Source organism: Sapajus apella, unplaced genomic scaffold (genome assembly GCF_009761245.1).
Source record: "Sapajus apella isolate SASKATOON/1434 unplaced genomic scaffold, GSC_monkey_1.0 scaffold71, whole genome shotgun sequence".
Taxonomy (NCBI): domain Eukaryota; kingdom Metazoa; phylum Chordata; class Mammalia; order Primates; family Cebidae; genus Sapajus; species Sapajus apella.
Window position 1 is genome coordinate 636,690 of NW_022437011.1, and position 19,880 is coordinate 656,569.

At 48.7% G+C, this 19,880-nt stretch overlaps 1 protein-coding gene across 11 annotated transcripts in view; it reads left to right on the plus strand.

The window, feature by feature from the left end:
- Positions 1-1,644: 1,644 nt before the first annotated feature.
- The window catches only part of TNIP1 (TNFAIP3 interacting protein 1), a 62,038-nt gene continuing 43,802 nt past the window's right edge, over positions 1,645-19,880 (plus strand). For 2 of the 11 annotated variants that reach the window (XM_032250166.1, XM_032250168.1), the window contains exon 1: positions 1,645-1,726. The gene's annotated coding sequence lies outside the window, so the exon portion shown is untranslated. Of the gene's footprint in view, positions 1,727-7,423; positions 7,924-19,880 lie in introns of those variants that run through there. The other 9 variants (XM_032250161.1, XM_032250163.1, XM_032250165.1 and 6 more) reach the window with 6 other exon arrangements.

Consider the following 19,880-nt stretch of genomic DNA (forward strand, 5'->3'; position numbering starts at 1 on the left):
TTGTATATTCTATTCCCTTTGGGCAGAACACCCTTCCTTATCTTCTTTCTTGGCTACTTTGAGGTCTCAGTTTAGGTGTCACTTCCTCCAGAAGACTTCCCAGATCCCCATATCCTGACCAGACACTCTTTGTCCAGGCTCCCAGAGCCCCCTGCATTTCTCCTGCCAAAACACATCTTTCCTGTACTTTATTACAATAGCCTGTTCATTTACCTCTGGCCCCCAGAGCAGTGCTATCCAATTGAACTTTCTGTGATAATGGAAGTCTTGTATATGCGTGTAGTCTGATGTAGTAGGTACATGTGGCTATTGAACATTTGAAATGCAGCTTGTGCTACTGATGAATTGAACTGTTAATTCTATTTAGGTTTAATTTAATTCTACTTAATTTATATTTAAATAGCCCCATATGGCTCTTCAGAGTCTGGGAGCTCTGACAGGGCAGGAAGCGGGTCTGATTTGTCCACTCCTGTATCCTCAGTGGTCCATAGATGTTACCGTAAGGAGGAGGAAACTCTGGAACCAGGAATGATGAAGAAAGGCCAGCTCATCCAAATGGCCCTCTTTTTTACCTCCCCAGGCATCTTTTCAGGGGATAGGGAACATAGACCTTATGTTTGTAAAGCAGTCAGTAGTTTACAAAGGATGTCTACAAACCATCATTTTATTTTTAAATTTATTATTATTTTTGAGACAGGGTCTCACTCTGTTGCCCCGGCTGGAGTGCAGTGGTGTGATCATGGCTCACTGCAGCCTCAACCTCCTGGGCTCAAGTGATTCTCCCACCTCACCCTCCCAAGTAGCTGGGACTACAGGCACCACACCCAGCTATTTTTTTGTATTTTTTTTTGTAGAGACAGTGTTTTTGCCATGTTGGACAGGCTGGTCTCAAATTCTTGGGCTCAAGCCTGCCTCGGGACTCACATACTGCTGAGATTAACAGGCATGGGCCACTGTGCCGGCCCATCATTTTATTTTAATTACCATTAAATGGCAGGAGACAGGCAAAGCAGGACTTATTAACCCCATTTTACAGTGGGGCTCACTGGGGCTCAGGATGACCAGGTCACTTGTTCAGGATCTCCAGCTGGTCAGTGCAGAACTCCTTGGGCTTCAGGTTTCTAAGGCCTTACTTGACATCCAAATGTGGCCCGGTATGCACCAGACAAGGAGCAGTCCTCTCCTTCACTGTGGATGGAGAAGCCTCAGAGAGTAAATGGAAACAGATGGGATAGGAACAGGGTGGGATGATGTGGGCAGAGCACCTGGCAGCTTCCTCAGGGGCCTGAGCACTGGAATCCCCCATGTGAGGCGAAGGAGGAAATGGAGATCTTCAGGAGAACCCAGGGAGGCCAGGCCAGGTTGCCCCAGCCCTTGCTCCAGTGCCTCTTCCCAGTCTAGCTGAGGAAGCATCAGGCCTCCAGCTCTTCCCCAGATCCACCCTCCAACTCTCTGGAATTCACAATATGGGACAGCCAGGCTGGGAAGTGACAGGTAGAGGCTGACAAAGAAAGGCCCTGTGCTGTGCTAGGGGGCAGGATGGGGCCTCAGCTGGGCCTTGCGGGACTGCCTGGTGGCAGCTCCTCCATCTCGGGGAATTCCCCTCCTGCCTAAAAGTCAGCTCAGCTCAGCCCTCCTTCCTGCAGAAGCACAGTGAGCCAACGAGCCTTCATAGGGACGGCTGCCCCTGGTGCACACACCCTCGTATTCTCCTGCCCTTCCCCAGGTGAGTGACCAGATGGGGGCGGGTGAGCCAGGACAGGGGAAAGGTCCCACCGCACAAGGGTGCTGGGGCCACCAGACACCCCCAGCTCGGTGCCAAGAGCCACCTGGCCTCCCACGTCCTGCCAGCCAAGGTCTGCTACTCCCAGCCTAGCTTGCTCTTCCCACCCAGGTCTTGGGCTCCCAGCCCCTGCTCCTTGCCCAGCCTCCTTCTCCACTGCCTTCTCTCCCCCATCTCATTTCCTCTTCCTGCCCCTCTTCTTCTGGCTCTGCCTTCTTGGCCAGTCTTTTTCTTTCTAGTTGTTACTAGCTTTTCCAAAGGGAAAAGAAAAGCCTATTTTTGTCTTCTTCCCTCAAGAAAAGGGAAGTGTGCCACTGTGAACATGGATGTGGGTGTTTGTGTGTGTGAGAACGTGTTGTGTCAGATCCCTGAAGTGTATCTGTGTCTGCATGGGTGTAAGTTGGTGACTGTGTGTGTGTGTGTGTGTGTGTGTGTGTGTGTGTACAGTCTGTGTTTACATGTGAGTGTGGATTTTTGACGGGGAGGGTACAGGTGGGTGCTGGGCACTTTAATAGTCTACAGCTAGATAGGAAGAGACCAAGAATCGATGCTGCCTCTGAGGGGAATGCTTAAAACTGGAGCAAAAGGATCTCTTGGTTCTCTCCTGCCTGCTCTGCTCCTAAGGCCGCTGGACTCTTTTGTGGTGGAACCTTTAACAAAGAGCCCAGGGCACAGGGAGTGGCAAAGGGCTGGCAGACACAGCTGATGCAGCTTCCTTTTGGATCATAGTCCAGATTTTCCCTTAGAAATTCTATTTAATATTAGTTTAATTCTACTTGTTTATATTTAAATAGCCCCATATGGCTCTTCAGAGTCTGGGAGCTCTGACAGGGCAGGAAGCGGGTCTGATTTGTCCACTCCTGTATCCTCAGTGGTCCATAAATGTTCCCGTAAGGATGAGGAAATTCTGGAACCAGGAATGATGAAGAAAGCCCAGCTCATCTAAACAGCCCTCTTCATCCCTTCTCCAGGCATCTTTTCACAGCCCAGGGAAGTCCCTGGCTAGGAGAGGCAAGGAACAGAGGCCAAGTCTGATGTGGCTTCTAGGCTACAGAGGAATGGAGGGAGAGCCGGGAGGGGCCATAGAAGCAGCAGCTATGGGAGAGGACAGGGAGGAAAGTGGGTGGGACTGAAAGAGGATTGCTCTCAGGGCCCTGTTAGGGCTTCCCGGGATTAGGAAATGCTCCGGTTTTGTGGGTCTACTTTCCTGAGAGGCTGGGCCGGGCTGGGCCTGGCTGACTTGTTCCTACTTCCAGGAGGATGACAAGGGGCAACCCTGGATGCAAGCCCAGATCCAGCTTGACACCCTGACCTGGAGACAGAGAGGCCAGGTGGAGAGAAGCTGGAGTCAGGGGACCCAGGGCTCCTAGGAGCTGTGGGAGGGGCCTGGCTAGGCCACGTGTGTGATGAGGCTGGGAAATTCCCCCCATGTCACTTTGCCCTTTCCTCTCCTCCAGTGGTGCCCTAGAAACTGGAGCGTAACAGGCAGGCCCAGGGACACAGGGAAAATAATTGGGATAGAGAAAGGGGAAAATGGGAAAGAGCCTGCAGAAAAGTCAGTATCAATGCCTTGTAGGCCCAGCTCCCCAGCGGACACTGTGATGTCTGGGGCAAGCTGCTCTCCAGCTCCGGGACTTGGAGTTCTGGGAAAAGGAGAGAAGCAATCCCTGCTGCCTCATAGGATTGATGATCATAATGATCATCACCACCTTTCACAAAGGCCAAGCCCTGTGGCATTTGATTGTCACCACCCTGTGAATTGGGCACAGTTATAGCCTTCATGTCATTGATAAAAGAAACTGAGGCACAGAGTTGTAACTGGCAGGGCTGTGATTTAAGCCCAGAGGCCAGAGCCCACACCTTATCCTCTGCATGACGGTCTCTTGGGAAGTGGGCAAGTTGTGGGTATGAAATGGTTTCATTCACTTTAAGGTGCTGAATGAATGTGAAAACTTCTGAAGGTACAACTACCTCCTCATGCAGGTATTTGGGAAGTGAAGAGAATTTAAAATGTCTTAAATGTCTTCTTAGTCTATGGAGAGAATCTGGGACTGGCCAGGCACGGTGACTCATGCCTGTAATCCAAGCACTTTGGAGGCCAAGGTGGGCGGATCACTTGAGGTCGGGAGTTCAAGACCAGCCTGGCCAACATAGTGAAACCCCATTTAAAAAAAAAAAAAAAAAAAAAAACAGAGAGACAGAGAGAGAGAGAAGCTGGGACCACGGACTCTGCTCATTTACTTACTTCTTACCAAAAACTGCCACAATTGCCTGAACAATTTTAGTCAATATCATGTGTTTGACATACATATCTCATTTATATATCTCCAAAATATCTCTCTGATATACACATACACCCAACACCAAAAAGTACCTAGAATCCACTGGAGGATTTTACACTCCTGAGATTGCCTCAGGCTATGGGTCTAAAGAAGGGACCCAGGGCTGCTCTTTTCCTAGTTCATTAGCTGCTCCCCCTGAGTTCCATTCGCCCCTAGCCAAGACCCTGATTCACTCATTCTCCTAGCAGAGTGAGGCATGTGCTTGATTTAGATGCTCCATTTCCCATCAGTAGGGTATGTGGAAATAGCACTGTGCTGGGAGCAGGGTACTTGGGTTCTGTCCTGAGTAGGAATCACAAACTCAGTGTAAGACCTCTTGCAAGTCCCTGCCCCTCTCTGGCCTTTGGTGTGGCTCCAAGGAAAAGACTGGGTTGATTATTTATTTATTTATTTAGAGACAGACTCACTTTGTTGCCCAGGCTGTAGCGCAATGGTACGATCTTGGCTCACTGTAAACTCCGCCTCCTGGGTTCAAGTGATTCTCCTGCCTCAGCCTCCTGAGTAGCTGGGATCACAGGTCCCCACCACCATGCCTGGATAATTTTTTGCATTTTTAGTAAAGACGCGGTTTCACCCTATTGGCCAGGCTGGTCTCAAACTCTTGACCTCAGGTGATTCACCTGCCTCGTCCTCCCCCGGCCTGAGTTGATCATTTCTAAAGACCCTTCAAGCCTGGCATTCTGAGTTCTATGTCTTGCTAGCAGGGAAGACTTTGGAGCATGATGCTTAAGAGTGTTAAGAGTTTAAAAGCCTGGATCTTCATGTTCTGGTTACTTGCTGCGCTGTAAGACCTTGGGCAAGTCATCTAGTACCTCAAAGCTTCAGTTTCATCTGAAATGTGGATGATAATGGTACTGACCTCATAAGCTGGCTGGGAGACAAATTATGTATAAAAGCGCAGAGCTAGCACACAGCACATACTCCATACGTGTTATCTTTTAATGCTTTTATTATGCAGCCTCTGCCCCTCTTCTGGCACTTGGTTTAGAGTTAAGTTGGTTATAGATGGATTTTTTGTTTTTTATTTCCTTCAAATGTGTATTTGAGTCTGACTCTGTAGCTACCTCAGTAGAGGTGATGGAGGAGGGAGTAGCAGAAAGGAGATTGAGAAGTTGTGTGCTCTCAAACAAAACCAAATAAAACAAAACAAAGGTAGTCTGATTCTCCTTCTGGGTGGGGCTTTGTGCTAGTGCTTGTCATTACTCTGGAAGAACAAGAGATTGCCACCTGCCTGAGTCACTCGGTCCCAGTCGGGCCCAGTTTCTTGACTTGGAAATCCCCTTCCAGACCAAGGGGTAGCAGGCAATGCCAGGATACGGGGCCTGTGTTCTATTCCTGCCATGCCCCAAGAGGCTACGGTCTCACAGAGGATGTGTATGATAGGATGGAGCCTGGTGAGGTGGCATTGCTGAGTTTAACAGCCAAGTTCTTAAGTGATGCGTGCAACCCACATCTACACATCACTATCATTTCTCGAATGCCTACCGTGTACTGAGACTTGGGCTTTATTTGCATCATCCAATTTAGCCTCACCTGAGGAATAGGTATATTATGCCCCATTTTCCAGACAGAAGCCTGAGACTTAGCGGGGCCACCCAGGTAGTAAGTGGCTGAGTGGGGACTGGAATCCCATTAGTTCAGTTCACAGCCTCTGTTGACAGTGGTGAGTTTCTGCAGGAAAGTAAGAAAAATCATGTCATGGTGAAGACAATATGATACAGTGGACCAAGCACACGGGACTGGGAGCCACAGCCCTGGATTCCAATCCTGGTTGTATCACTCAATGAGTGTGGCATACAGCAAGTCCTTTTCTAGATAGAGGCCTCAATTTACATATCTGTCAAACAGGGGTTTATCAACTGTATCCATGGCCTCTCTCATGGTGGAATGCCCTGAAGACAAACCAAGGCTTAAAAGAATGTAAGGGGTGGCGGCAGTCATGACTTTCAATAAATGAATTTTCTCACAAATTGCAACTGTTAAAAAAAAGCATCCAGAACCAGGAAATCAGACAAAAAGATGACTGAGTGACATTTTTATGTCAAGCTTGAGAATTCCCAGAGGGCACTTTGAGACATGATACGGTCTACCCAGCTCTCTAAGGCCAGATATGTTACAAAAACAGCTGAAATAGTCTGGAAACAAAATGCAAGTAATTAGAGACCTGCCATTTTTAAGTAAATTTCAGTGTTCAGTGAGTAGAGGGTGGGGGTGGAGAAGAGGTGGGTTTGGAATAGGAAGAGAGCAGGAAGAAAACTGACCTGCGGGGGCCTGACTGGTGGAGATGATGCATGGGAGCTGCTATGTGAACCAGGGCTCCATTTCTCTGTAGGATCCCCCAATAGTGACACTCAAGTGTTCTGGTGTTTGCATTTTCCCTCCCTCCCTCCCTCCTTTCTGAATCAAGGCCTATGTGTCATTTTTTTCATAAAGGGAACTGGAATGAACATAGTTTTGAAAATTTGATAACATCTTTGAAGTAACTGAAGGAACCCTAGGATGTTACGAAGCCTTAAAGGAGAATCCCGGATTAGGCATACAATTTGGGCGAGTGTCTGTGTGTGTGTTCACTCGAAGTCACAGCGTTTGGTGGGTCTCTCTTCTGTAAAATGAGGGTGTGTATGAAACAGTTCCCCAAATCCTTTCCCCTAATTCTTTTTGAGGATGAGGGCCTGTCAATGACTAAGTTTTGTGTCTTTTGCAATAAGTTTTTCATAAAGCTATATTTAGTTTAAAGAGCTGTTCTTTATTCCAAGGTTAGGCCTTCCACTTCTCGGAATTAAAATTTACCTTTCTTTCTTTTTGAAACTAAAAGGATAAGCTTTTAAAAAGCTTTCCTAGCCTTAAAGCAAGTTTCCGTTTCTTACCGGTGTAGGAAATCCCAGTCTGTTAGGATTATCTAGCCCACATATTGGTAAGCAGGGTGGAAGAAGGCCTCTGGATTTGCCCACCTGGGTTTGAATCTGGATTCAGCCCCTTACTGAGGTCAATTAACCTTTTTGTGCCTCAAATATTTAAGAAAAGGGAGTAAAACCCATTTCACTAGGGTGATTGTGAAAAAAGAATGCATGCAAAGCATCTACAATGTCTGGAGCAAAGCGTTTATAATGTTTGGAGCAAAAAAATGTTAGCGGTAAGAGTCTCTACAGGTCCTTTCAGCTCGGAATTTCTACAGCTTTGCTAAGAGTCCTGCAACGCCCCGGACGGAACTACGGGGGCCCTGAGCTCCAGCTCTGGCTTAGCGCCAACTGCTTACGTGCCTTTAGGCAGGTTCCTTCCCCCCTCTGGCCCAAGTTCCCCAGGGCACAAGGAAGGGGCTGGGTGGTCTCGGTGGCTCGTATCCGCGGCGAAATTCCGGCTTTTAAGGTGGCCCCAGGCCTCCGTCCGCGGCTTCCAACGCGGGGAGTGCAGCGAGGGGCCGCGCGGGCCTGGGACGGTGGCGCTAGGGAGGTCGCCCCCCGAGGGGAAGGACGCCTAGGTGCCTGCTTGAGGTGCTGCAGGCCCCCGGAACCCGGGACAGCCTGTGTTTACCTCGCTCGGTCCCACCCCTGGCGGCCGCGGGCCCGCCCGGAGCGCGCAGCGCGATTGGGCGAGCGGCCTGTCAGTCTCCGGGGACTTTCCCAGGGGTGGGGCGGCCGAGCCCGGCCCCCGGCACTTCCTAGTCTTTGGCCAGGTCCCACTGCCCCCGCCCAGGAGCCCGAAGAGTGCCGGAGCCTGGCCCGGGCCGCTGCCGGGTCCCTGGACTCGGGGCTGGACGCAGCAGGCGGGGCGCTGTGTCCCAAAGCTCCCAGTCCTCGGGTAAGCCTGCCTGGCCGTAGCGGAGATGGAGGGGAGGAAGGGATGCCGGGCCCGGATCGTCCCGAGCCTCGGCGGTGGCGGGGCGCGAGCTGGGGAAGATGGCCTGTGCCCAGGGGCCGGCGCGCGAGGTCCCGAGGTGTCTCCGCTAGCGGCCAGCCTGGGCTGCGCGGGGACTCCCTGCTTGGGGCTGGGGCTTGTGGGGGGCGCGCGTGCGCACTGCGCGGGGCAGCGCGCCTGGGAACGGCGTGGGGCGGCTGCACAGCGCGCAGACCCTCCGGGTACTGGCGACACTGCTGCCGTCGGGGGGTGTCTATCGTGGGGAGACGAGCTGCCTACGCGGCGTCAGGAGTTTCGTATAAAGTTGTGGAAGTAGTGTGCCTATGTCACGAGGAGGAAAATAATTTTTACTGGGCGCTTTTCAAGTGCTGATCTTAACGCTATAAGTGTATTAGACTTATTTAATTGTAACTTCCATCCTAAACATTAACATTGTTATTATCTCCATTTTATAGTTCAGAAAACCGAGGTACTTGGAGCTTGAGGTCACACAGCTGTCTGTTGGAAAGTCAGATTTGAACTCAAGCATTTGGCTCTGGAGTTCCTACTATATAGTTTCAGTTGAACACATTTTGCATGCACATTGTTGGAGACATTTGTGTGCATGTGTAGAATAGATGAGTTTCCAGGAGGGGTTCTCAGTATGGAGTTTGAAGGCTGAGCTTTCCACCGTAGGACATTTATGTGCACGTGTGCATTGTACATTCATTAATTGTGTGTACAGGAGCAGATAGGAATTTTGTGCGACTGGGTGAGAGATTGTGTTTTGCTAGGGGGAGGGAGGGACTTTTGTGGATGATGCAGAAGAATCAGCAACGTCCTTCCCCACCCCCTTGCGGAATCACAGTACAGGGAAATGTGTAGATTCCTAATGCATCATTTTTTTTTCACAGTACCGTCAAAATGGAATTTAATCAGCACTTACTCATTTTCCAAACAATGGGGTGTGATAGAGGGGAATTTGGCATCTGATGAGAGGTCAGAAAAAGGGACTCAGAATTTTTTAAAAAAATCCTTGACGAAGGAAGGTAGCGTTGTATTGGGAGGGTAGAGTATTAATTAGTATAAACTCAGCAACCCTGCAGTGCTCCCTATTTTCCAACAGAAGAAACTGAGCCAGTGAAAAAACTGATAATGCTAATGCTACTAGCTTACTATGTGCCAGGCATAGTGCTTTACATTCAGTATCTCATTTAATTTTTTTTTTTTTTTTGAGATGGAGTCTCATTCTGTCACCCAGGCTGGAGAGCAGTGGCACCATCTCAGCTCACTGCAACCCACCTCCCAGGTTCAAGCTATTCTCCTGCTTCAGCCTCCCGAGTAGCTGGGATTACAGCCACCCGCCACCACTCCTGGCTAATTTTTTGTATTTTGAGTAGAGATGGGGTTTCACCATGTTGGCCAGGTTCGTCTCAAACTCCTGACCTCAAGTGATCCACCCACCTCAGCCTCCCAAAGTGCTGGGATTACAGGTGTGACCCACGGCGCCTGGACTCACTTAATCTTTGTTTCTTTCTTCTTCTTTTATTTTATTTATTATTTATTTTTTGAGACGGAGTCTTGCTTTGTCACCCAGGCTGGAATGCAGTGACATGATCTTGGCCCACTGCAACCTCTGTCTCCTGGGTTCAAGTAATTCTCCTGCCTCAGCCTCCTGAGTAGCTGGGATTACAGGCATGTGCCACCATGCCCAGCTAATTTTTTGTATTTTTAGTAGAGACGGGGTTTCACCATGTTGACCAGGATGGTCTCGATCTCTTGACCTCGTGATCCACCCGCCTCGGCCTCCCAAAGTGCTGGGATTACAGGCTTGAGCCACCGCGCCCGGCTTCGAACTTCTGACCTTATGATCCACTCATCTGGGTCAGACGAGTGGATCATAAGTGCTGATCACTTAATCTTTCTAAAACTCTATTAGTAGCCTTAATTTTCAGATGAGGAAACCGAGGCCCAGAGAAGGTTGACTTTCCCAAGACTAGCAACCCTCGAATCCTAGGCCCTGTTCCCTTTCCACTGAGCAAGGCTGCTGTCCTGGCTGTGTCCTGGGAAGATAATGTGATCAGGGACTGGCACTTCATGGAAGCACTTGATCATGCCCCTCTGGAAGCTGCCACTAAGAGTGTGCTATGTTCTACACCCTATGTAACCATGTTTGTCTCCTAGCCTTGGGTGTTCCATAGATACGGCATAGCACTCATGCTGAGGGTTGATGCCTGCCCCTGGATATCCCATCAGGTTTTTTGGGGCCCCAGGAAGCTGTGGGGTCTGACTCATACCCTTACCCCCAGTGCTGCCTGTGACTTGGGGCCCGGATGTCCTGGTTGGGTCAGGCCGACCTGATTTGAGTGCAGCAGTGTTGTAGGAGGTTGTTTGTCTGCCTCTCTCTCCAACCCACTGGTTACTGTTTTACTCCTGCACCCGCTGTGATTTGGCCACTCCATATGGGCCTGCGTTTCCCCCTCCAGCAAGCCAAGCTTATTCTCATCCTGAGGCTTTCCTACGTGCTGTTCCCTCCGCCCAAACAGCTTTCCCCAGCTTTTCCCATGGCTGGTTTTTCCTTATCGATCAAGTCTCAGCTCAAATGTCACCTCCTCAGAGGGGCCTTCCCTGATCTTTTTATGCAAAGCAGCCCCTTTTTTCACTTTCTGTCACATTACTATTTTATTTTTCTCATACACGTATTATGCTATGAAAGAATCTTGTTTATTTGCAAACGAGAAAGCATAGGTACAGAACTTAGTGTTTGACAAATTGTTATTTGTAGTGTTTGTTTATTGTCTTTCTCTTTTCCTAGAATAAAACGGGGTGAGCGGAGACCTCTTTAGTCCCTGTGTGTTTTCCTGCAGCAGCAGAAAAATGCGTGGTAGATGGCTCCTCTGAGTTTGTTCAATGAATGAGTTGAATAATGGCACATTTCCCAAATGAGGAATCCGAGGCCTAGAGATGAGAAGGCAGGACAAGAGCCAGGGTCTGCTCTCCCAGCTCTCTCCCAAGCATCATTTCCTGATGGCTCCCGTGTGCAGTGCTGTGCAGTGTTCATGATGTACAGGTGCATAAGGAGCTGGCCTTGCCTTCCAGGAACTTTTCGTCAAATGGGGAGATGTGCTATGAGTGCTACCTGAAAGGCATTATATGCCAGTAAGTGCCAAATGAGTCAGATTGGCATAAGTATAACTGGAGTGCAGAGTAATTTGGGGGCACCAGTTGGTTGGGGGGGTTTTCTGGAGGGAAGTGACTTCAAGATCGAGCCCTAAAAAAATGACAAAGTTTTGGGAGGCTGAGGCTGGAGGATCACTTGAGTTTAGGAGTTCTGGGCTGTAGTGTGCTGTGCCAATTGGTGTCTGCACTAAGTTTGGCATCAATATGGTGACCTCCCGGCAGTGAGGGACCACCAGGGAGTGAGGGACCACCAGGGAGTGGGGGACCACCAGGTTGCCTAAAGAGGCGTGAACTGGCCTAGGTTGGAAACGGAGCAGGTCAAAACTCCGGTGATGATCAGAAGTGGGATTGCGCCTGTGAATAGCCACTGCACTCCAGCCTGGGCAACATAGCAAGACCTCGTCTCTAAAAGAAAAAAAAAAAAAAAAAATGATGAAGCGTCGAGTGGAGCCCGGGTCTCTTCTGGAACTTAGTAGACTAGGGAGACTATCTGGAATCCGCCTCTCCTAGGTTGGGAGAATTGACCAGTTGGCCTGGGAAAAACCCTAAAAGATTTTGATATCAGACATAGAAATGTTGATTTTTTTTCTCCTCAGCAGCATTGGGAAATGGTCAGAGCAGTTGGTTCGTAAACTTGAGCGTGCATCGGAATCCTGAGGGTGGAGGTAGAAGGTGGTTGTTAAACACAGATTGCTGGGCTGCAACTCCAGAGCATCTGAACCAGTGGATGGCAGTTGTGCCAGTGCTGCTGGTGTGGGCTGCTCCTTGAGCACCACTGGTGAAGAGCACAGGATTCAGTGCTTGGCAGACCTGGGTAGGTGCTGCATCTGCCACTCCGGGCCTGTGTGTCCTCACCTGTCAGCTCTGTATGACATCAGTGCTACCTCCTAGAATAGTGGGAATTAATGGGACAGTGTGTGGCAAGCACTAGGGCCCACAGCGTGGTAAGTGCTCAGTAAATGGTTGCTGCTGTTATCGTTATTGATGCTAATCATGCGGTTATTGACAGGATTCCGGTAGAAGATGAGACTGGTTTGATTTTCTTTGCTTTGGATAACTTGCTGTTAAGGTTTGAGTGTGTCCCCCAAAAGTTTATATGTTGGAAACTTAATATCTCTGCCTTCATGAATGGATTGTCAGCTCTGCCTTCATAGATGAATGTCACTATCTCAAGGGTGGGTTAGTTATAAAAGGGGCCAGTTTGGCCAATACTCTCTATTTCGATCACTCGTTTTTACCTTCTGTCTTCTATCTTGGTATGACTCTTGCCAGATGGTGATGCCGTGCCTAGGACTTCTCATCATCCAGAACCATGAGCCAAATAAACTTGTTCTTTACAAATTGCCCAGTCTGTGCTATTCAACAGAGTAGTGGCAGAAAGCAGACGAAGACACTTGCCTTCAGCCCTCTGCCACCCTGTGGACCATGCTGTGTCCTCTCTGGATGAGCTGTCCTTTGCTTTGTCTCTTTGGAGTGGTGGAAACTCAGATGTGGGAGGGGCCTGGAAGACATCTGGCCTGAATTCCCTCAACAGCCCCAGCACCCCTCTGCTTGACCCCGATCCTTGGGATCAGGGCACTCTCCACCTCATACCGCCCCTTCCAGTGCTGTTTAGACTTGTTTCTTTGTGAGCCGAAGTCAGCTGGGGTTCTTCCTTTCTCATCTCCATCATTTTCCCTCATTGCTTACCTGACCACTGTGAGGGAGGGAGGGAGGTTGAGCAGTAGCATGGTGTGGTAAGAGAGTGTATAGTGGCCACCAGAGGACGGGGCACACATTCCTTGTGTGCCACTGCTGTCTCATGCAGCTCTGGGCACGTCTGTTCCCCTTTGCTGGCTTTGGCTTCCCAGCTGCAGAATGAAAACGTTTCACTGTCTGGCATCTCAGAGCATTGTCTTCCACATCTTAAAAACTCCGTAACAACCAATGATTGGGTCACCCTCTCTTTGGCTTTGGCAGCCCCCGGTTTCCTTCTGGGCCAGGCCTTGCTGTGTCTGCCCTCCTAGATTCTTGCTTCTATGCCCCCACGTGCCCGCCATGCCTCCGTGTGCCTGCAATGCCTGCCCCTCCTATCCCTGGTCATCTGTAGGGGGCATATCTGGGCATCCTCCAGAGAGTTGCTGCAGGAAGGCACAAGGCAGCTGGGAGCAACTCCCATTGTTTTCTGGGGGAGCACAGCCCCCAGTCGCCAGAGACAGACCTTGGCAGTCACCATGACCATTGCGGGAAGTTTTTGATGATTTTCCCATGACTGGCCTAGGACAGTCACTCTTCTGATTGGAACAGCTGACTGGTGAGCTGGCTCTTTGTCTGAGAGCTGCTCTCTGGGCAGAGCTAAGCTCTTCTCTTCCAAGGACCTCACCCTGAGGCTGTTTCTTGAGAGGAAGGAGCTCTGTGTCCTGGAGCACCTACACAGTGGACAAACCGGGCAGCCCAGGCAGGGGTATGTGTGTTGGGGGAGAAGTGGGTGTAAGTATGTGGGTGCTGTGGGAGTTGTGTCACCAAAGAGTCAGGCTGAGAGGCCAGGGCAGGTGTGGGACTGCCCCATGAGTCAAGGGCCTTTGGCTCAGTCTCCACCCACTCTGCAGAGCACTGACCAGGCTCTCTGCTGGCCTCAGGCCACACCTCCTTTGCCTTCATCATAGTCAGCTTTGGCCCTGGTCTCAGGAGCCCTGGTCCCTCTCCACCCCCACTTCTGTCTCTGTGGGTGCAACTCCTGCCTGATCTGGTCCCCAGGAAATTGGCAACATAGACTTTTAGAAAATACTGTCCTAAGCACATGAACACAGGAACAGAAAACCAAATACTGCCTTTTCTCACTTATAAGTGGAGCTAAATATCAGGTACTCATGGACATAAAGATGGCAACAGTAGACACTGGGGACTACGGTACTAGAGTGGGGAGGGAGGGAGGCAGGGCTGAAAAACTGTTGGGTACTATGCTCAGTACCCAGGTGATGCCATCAATCCTACCCCAGTCATGCAGTATGCCCAGGTAACAAACCTGCACACATACTTCCTGAATCTAAAATAAAAGTTGAAGCAGAAAAAAATAAAAGCAAAAAATACAGTAAAAAAGAAAAAGAGAAAAAATTAAGGCATCTCTCATACAGAGGGTAACATTCAGGCACCTGTGTGCTCATTCATCTGGTTTAAGAAATAACACATTTTCTAGTCACCTGCAATTTCTCCTTCATCAGCCCCCAACAAGAAACAAGTGATCTGAATTAGTGAGTTTTTTTCTTGCATTTCTTTAAAGTTTTTAAAATAAACGTGTGCATCCCTAAATAACACATAGTATTGTTTTTTATGTTTAAAAATGTTATTTAGGCTGGGCGCGGTGGCTCATGCCTGTAATCCTGGACTTTGGGAGGCAGAGGCGGGTGGATCTCTTGAACCCAGGAGTTTGAGACGAGCCTGGGCAACATGGCTAAACTCCATCTCTGCAAACAATACAAAAATTCGCTGGCTGTGGTGGCGTATGCCTGTAGTCCTAACTACTTGAGAGGCTGAGGTGGGAGGATCACTTGAGCCCAGGAGGTGGAAGTTGCAGTGAGCTGAGAGCATGCCACTGCACTCCAGCCTGGGGGACAGAGCAAGACCCAGATTCATCCATGTGTGTATCTCCAGCTGTGGCTCATTCCTTTTTTCACTGCTGTATAGTATTCCCTGATAGGAAGTTGCCACAATGTATTTATTCATTTTCCTCTTCATTTTAGGTAGCTTCCAGCCTTTTGTTGTTAACACAAGACATCTTTGGCTTTTATCTGAGTATCTCAACCCCTGTACTCAACCCCTATCCAGCCTTTTTCTTTCTAGCTCTTTGACAGCCATTATTGCTCCTATCTGGGTAGCATTTTAAGGTTTACAGAGAACTGTATGGTTTCTACGTGGTCCTCACGTTTCTGTGGGAGAAACTGGGAAAGTGAGGCCTGCTCAGGGTCATTCGGGAAGGGCTCATAGCCAGGATTTGAATCTGTAAAACCCTTCTTCCACCATATTTTGTATAAAGTGGAATTCCCCAAAATTGGCATCTTACCTCTTGCAGGCAGGGGAGTTACAGGGTTAAACTCTCGTTCCAGGCTAGCCTCCCACCTCTGTCTCTGGAGCAGCTGGGACTATAGGCATGCACCACTCCACCCAGCTCACTTAAATTAAAAAAAAATTATTTTAAAGTCTCCCTCTAAAAACATTACCAAATAACACATGATTATTGGGGAAACCACCCCCCCAAACTCAAGCAGTACAAAAGGTATAAAGTGAAAAAGTGACAGCTGTCCTCTCTCTCCTTCCTTTCCCCTTCCTCTGTCCCTACCATATTTACAAATTAATTTTATAAATGCATAAGAACAGGACTAGATTTCCCATTTGAAGAGTTAAAATAGCATAGGTAAAATAAAAGTTTCTTTTGATTTTACTTCCTTACCCAGGTCCTTCTGTAGAGTAGTCTACTAGTAGCAGTTTGGTATCTACCCTTTGAGAATTTTTTCTTTTCTTTTTTTTTTTTTTTTTTTAAAGAGGCAGAATATTGCTCTGTCACTCAGGCTGGAGTTCAGTGTCATGTTCATAGCTCACTGTAGCCCGAACTCCTGGGCTCAAATGATCCTCCCATCGCAGCTTTCCGAGTAGCTGGGACTCCAGGCATGTGCCATCACGTTCAGCTAATGTAAGCAAATTAAAAAAAAAATAGAGACAGGATCTTGCTTTTTGCCCAGGCTGGTCTCGAACTCCTGGGCTCAGGCAATCCTCCCACCTTGACCTCCCAAAGGCCTGGACTTCCAAGGTTTTTTCTATGTTTTTTCATGTAAGATTTCACATATATACATATATTTGTGTATATATATGTATATACACACATACACACATGGTTGTGTGTTTTGAAAATAATAGCACCCTATTACACATATAAATCTGCACTTTGCTTTGTATTTTATAAACATCTTTCTGTATCATTGCAAAGCAGTCTACTCCATTCTTTTTGATGGCTATATAGTATTCCATCAAATGAATGGTAATTTTGTTTAACGAGTCCCCTTCTTGATGGACATTCAAGAATGGCAAAAATGCCTGTTATAAAGCATGTGGCAGTGCACATCTTTGTTCAGCTTCTGTGTGTACTGATGCAAAGATCTCTAGGGTCCTAGATAGGGGATTACTGAATAAATCAGTTACTTCTGCCCCCTTAGGTAACTTGCACCTCCTAGAACACGGTTTTTTTTTTTTTTTTTTTGAGACGGAGTTTCACTCATGTTACTCAGGCTGGAGTGCAATGGCGCGATCTCGGCTTACCACAACCTCCGCCTCCTGGGTTCAGGCAATTCTCCTGCCTCAGCCTCCTGAGTAGCTGGGATTACAGGCACGCACCACCATGCCCAGCTAATTTTTTGTATTTTTAGTAGAGACGGGGTTTCACCATGTTGACCAGGATGGTCTCGATCTCTTGACCTCGTGATCCACCCGCCTCGGCCTCCCAAAGTGCTGGGATTACAGGCTTGAGCCACCACGCCCGGCACTTTTTTTTTTTTTTTTTTTGAGATGGAGTGTCACTCTGTCTCCCAGGCTGGAGTGCTGTGGCGTGATCTCGGCTCACTGCAACCTCTGTCTCCCAGATTCAGGTGATTCTCCTACCCCAGCAGCTGGGACTACTGGCACATGCCACCATACCTCGTTAATTTTTGTATTTTTAGTAGAAATGGGGTTTCGCCATGTTGGCCAGTGGTCCCAAACTCTCGACCTCAGGTGATCCGCCTGCCTCAGCCTCCTAAAGTGCTGGGATTACAGGTGTGAGTCACCACGCCCAGCCCTCAAGCACACTTTTCTACACGAGACCTTTGTTCTCACCAGTTAGGCATACATGCAGGTTGTTGTCATTGAGAAAGGACATTCTTCAGGGGGTGACTCAGCTGTAAGAAAAGCAAATGTGTACCAAGGCTGCCTCAATAGGAATATAATACCTAAAAGGGTGGAGGTGAAAGTCACTCTTGGTCAGGCAAACCATGCCTGGAGTGTTGCGTCCAGTCCTTCAGGAGAAGCCTGCAGGTTCCAAATGTCCTCAGGGCCAACATGTCAAAGAGGGGCATCTTGTTCCTTATTCCAGGGGACCACAGAGGGCAGAGCAAGGGCCGGCAGAAACAGAACTGGGAGCAGCTTAACTATAACCAGTGCTGGCTACCCCAGGAATTGTTTTGGGGAGGAAGTTGGTGAGATCCGGATTGCTAAAGATGGCCAGCTGGAGTCCCTGGGCTCCTCAGAGGACTGGGTAAGCACAGGATGGAATGTCCTCTGAGCTTCCTTCCAGCCTAAGATTCTAAACCCTGTTGACTGCAGGTGATGAGGGGCAGACTGCCACCTGGTTGCATTTAAAGCTAGAGACATACAAAGGCAGTGGCTAGGAACTTGGGGCATGTTCTGGAGAACTGGAAAGCAGGTCTGGTTTCCTACCTCTGAGCCTTAGCCTGCTGCCTCTCCAGGCAGTGCAGAGCAGTGGAAAGGGCACCGGTATTGGAATCTGACAGATTGAGGCTGCATTGTTTGTTCTACCACTAACCAGCTGTGTGTTCTCAGGCAAATGACTTAGCTTCTCTGAGTCTACTTCCTCATCCATTTAGCCAAGTCAATTGGTTTCCTTGCTGGAAATCATGGATGATAATTTCCATCTCTGTGTGGTGAGAAGAAAATGAGATCATGTGTGTTATGATGCAGCCCAGCGCCTGGCATAGGGCAGCACCTAATGAACTGTCACCCTCTTTCCGGCTTTAGTTAGGTGCTCTGGAGTTCTCTTTTGCAGTGTGAATTCTGGCTTAGGTGTTCACTGGGTTTGTATAGCCTGGGTCTCAGAGACTGAGTGGAGACAGTGGGGCTTCCTTTGTGTATGACTCAGGGAGGGGAGGACAAAGGACATGGGAAGATGTGCGCCATTTGAGGAACCCAGATCAGGCTCCACTGGAGCCTGGTATAAATTAGGCAGGAGGGACCTGGAAGTGGGCTGCGGACGTCAGCTGAGGGTCTCTGACTGCTCTCAGGGAGGGGACAGCACCCATGCAAGCTCTCATGGGAGGACTGATGTGTTAGAGAAATCCACGTGGGTCTTAGAAGGAATTGGAGCGGGGGATTGGAGCCTTCTTAAACTTAGAAGATTAAAAAAGTAGTGATAATAAATTTCAGATTCTGAAATGTTAGAACTAGAAGGGGCCTTAAAGATTGTCCAGTGCAATCCCCCATGTTATATTATTACTGTTGTTGCAGCTCCCTCTCTTTAAGTAACTGAGGCCTAATGAGTGTTAAGATGTTCGCCCTAGTGTACCTCGAGTAGCTCCCAGAGTTCTGGAGCCCCAGCTATTTATATGAGACTCCATGCCTGCAGCCTCCTTATTGCTCAGCCGATTGCAAGGACGGATGAATTAAGTCTGAGCTCCTTATTGGTGAGGATGCCAGGTAGGGTCCTTGAATATACATTATCCCAAGTAGGTGCTGTGCCCTCACTGATGTATGAACCTGACAGCCATCAAGAGAGCCCAGCCTGGTCCTTTTCTCTTTTAAATTAAAGACCTTATTTTTTATTTATTTATTTTTTTTTGAGACGGAGTTTCGCTCTTGTTACCCAGGCTGGAGTGCAATGGCGCGATCTCGGCTCACCGCAACCTCCGCCTCCTGGGTTCAGGCAATTCTCCTGCCTCAGCCTCCTGAGTAGCTGGGATTACAGGCACGCACCACCATGCCCAGCTAATTTTTTGTATTTTTAGTAGAGACGGGGTTTCACCATGTTGACCAGGATGGTCTCGATCTCTTGACCTCGTGATCCACCCGCCTCGGCCTCCCAAAGTGCTGGGATTACAGGCTTGAGCCACCGCGCCCGGCCTTAAAGACCCTATTTTTTAAAGAGCAGTTTTAGGTTCACAGCAAAATTGAGAAGCAGGTACAGAGATTTTCTGTATGCACCCACCAACCCCAGCCGGCATAGCTTCCCGCGTTACCCACATCCTCCACCAGAGTGGTAGATTTGTTACAGCTGATGAATCTCCATGGACACCACTGTCACCCAGAGTCCATGGTGTACATCAGGGTTCTCTCTTGGTGGTGTATGTTCTATGGATTTAGAGAAATGTGGAATGACCACCGTTACAATATTGAAAAGAGTGGTTTCACTGCCTGAAAAATCCAGCCTAGATGGACCTGAGGCTTCAGTTTCCCTCGCCTGGAAATGGGTGGGGGAGGACTGGAGGCCATCACAACACAAATATGAGGACAGTTTTTTTCTTACGTGTACAATGCGATATCACGGCATCTCACTTCCTCTCATCCTTGGGTGGAATTGCAGGATATTCCCCTTTACAACAGAGGAAATGAGGCTCAGATTCCCAGTCGTTGGTGAGTGTGGTATCGTGGTTCAAGGGCTTCTTATAGCTTATCTTCACTAGCTATGGCATGTCCAGGCACCCTGCTTAACCACAGTTAAATGTTGATTTGCAGGTCACTAGAAAATAAGTGGAGGCCAGAATCTAGCTTACCGAGCTGACCAAAGAGCCTAAAATACCCTGTTAAAGGAGGGAACACAGGGGCAGGGGCGGGGAGAGGGGCGCCTTGGCCCTTAGATCATCTGGGCAGTTGTGGGGTTGCCTCAGCCTTTTATTAAGCACCTGATGTGTGCCAAATACTGATCTAGTTACTCTATAGTCTTATTATTTTGGAAATCTTATAAAACAAAGATGTGTTTCTTGTTAAATCAGATAATCAGGAAGTAC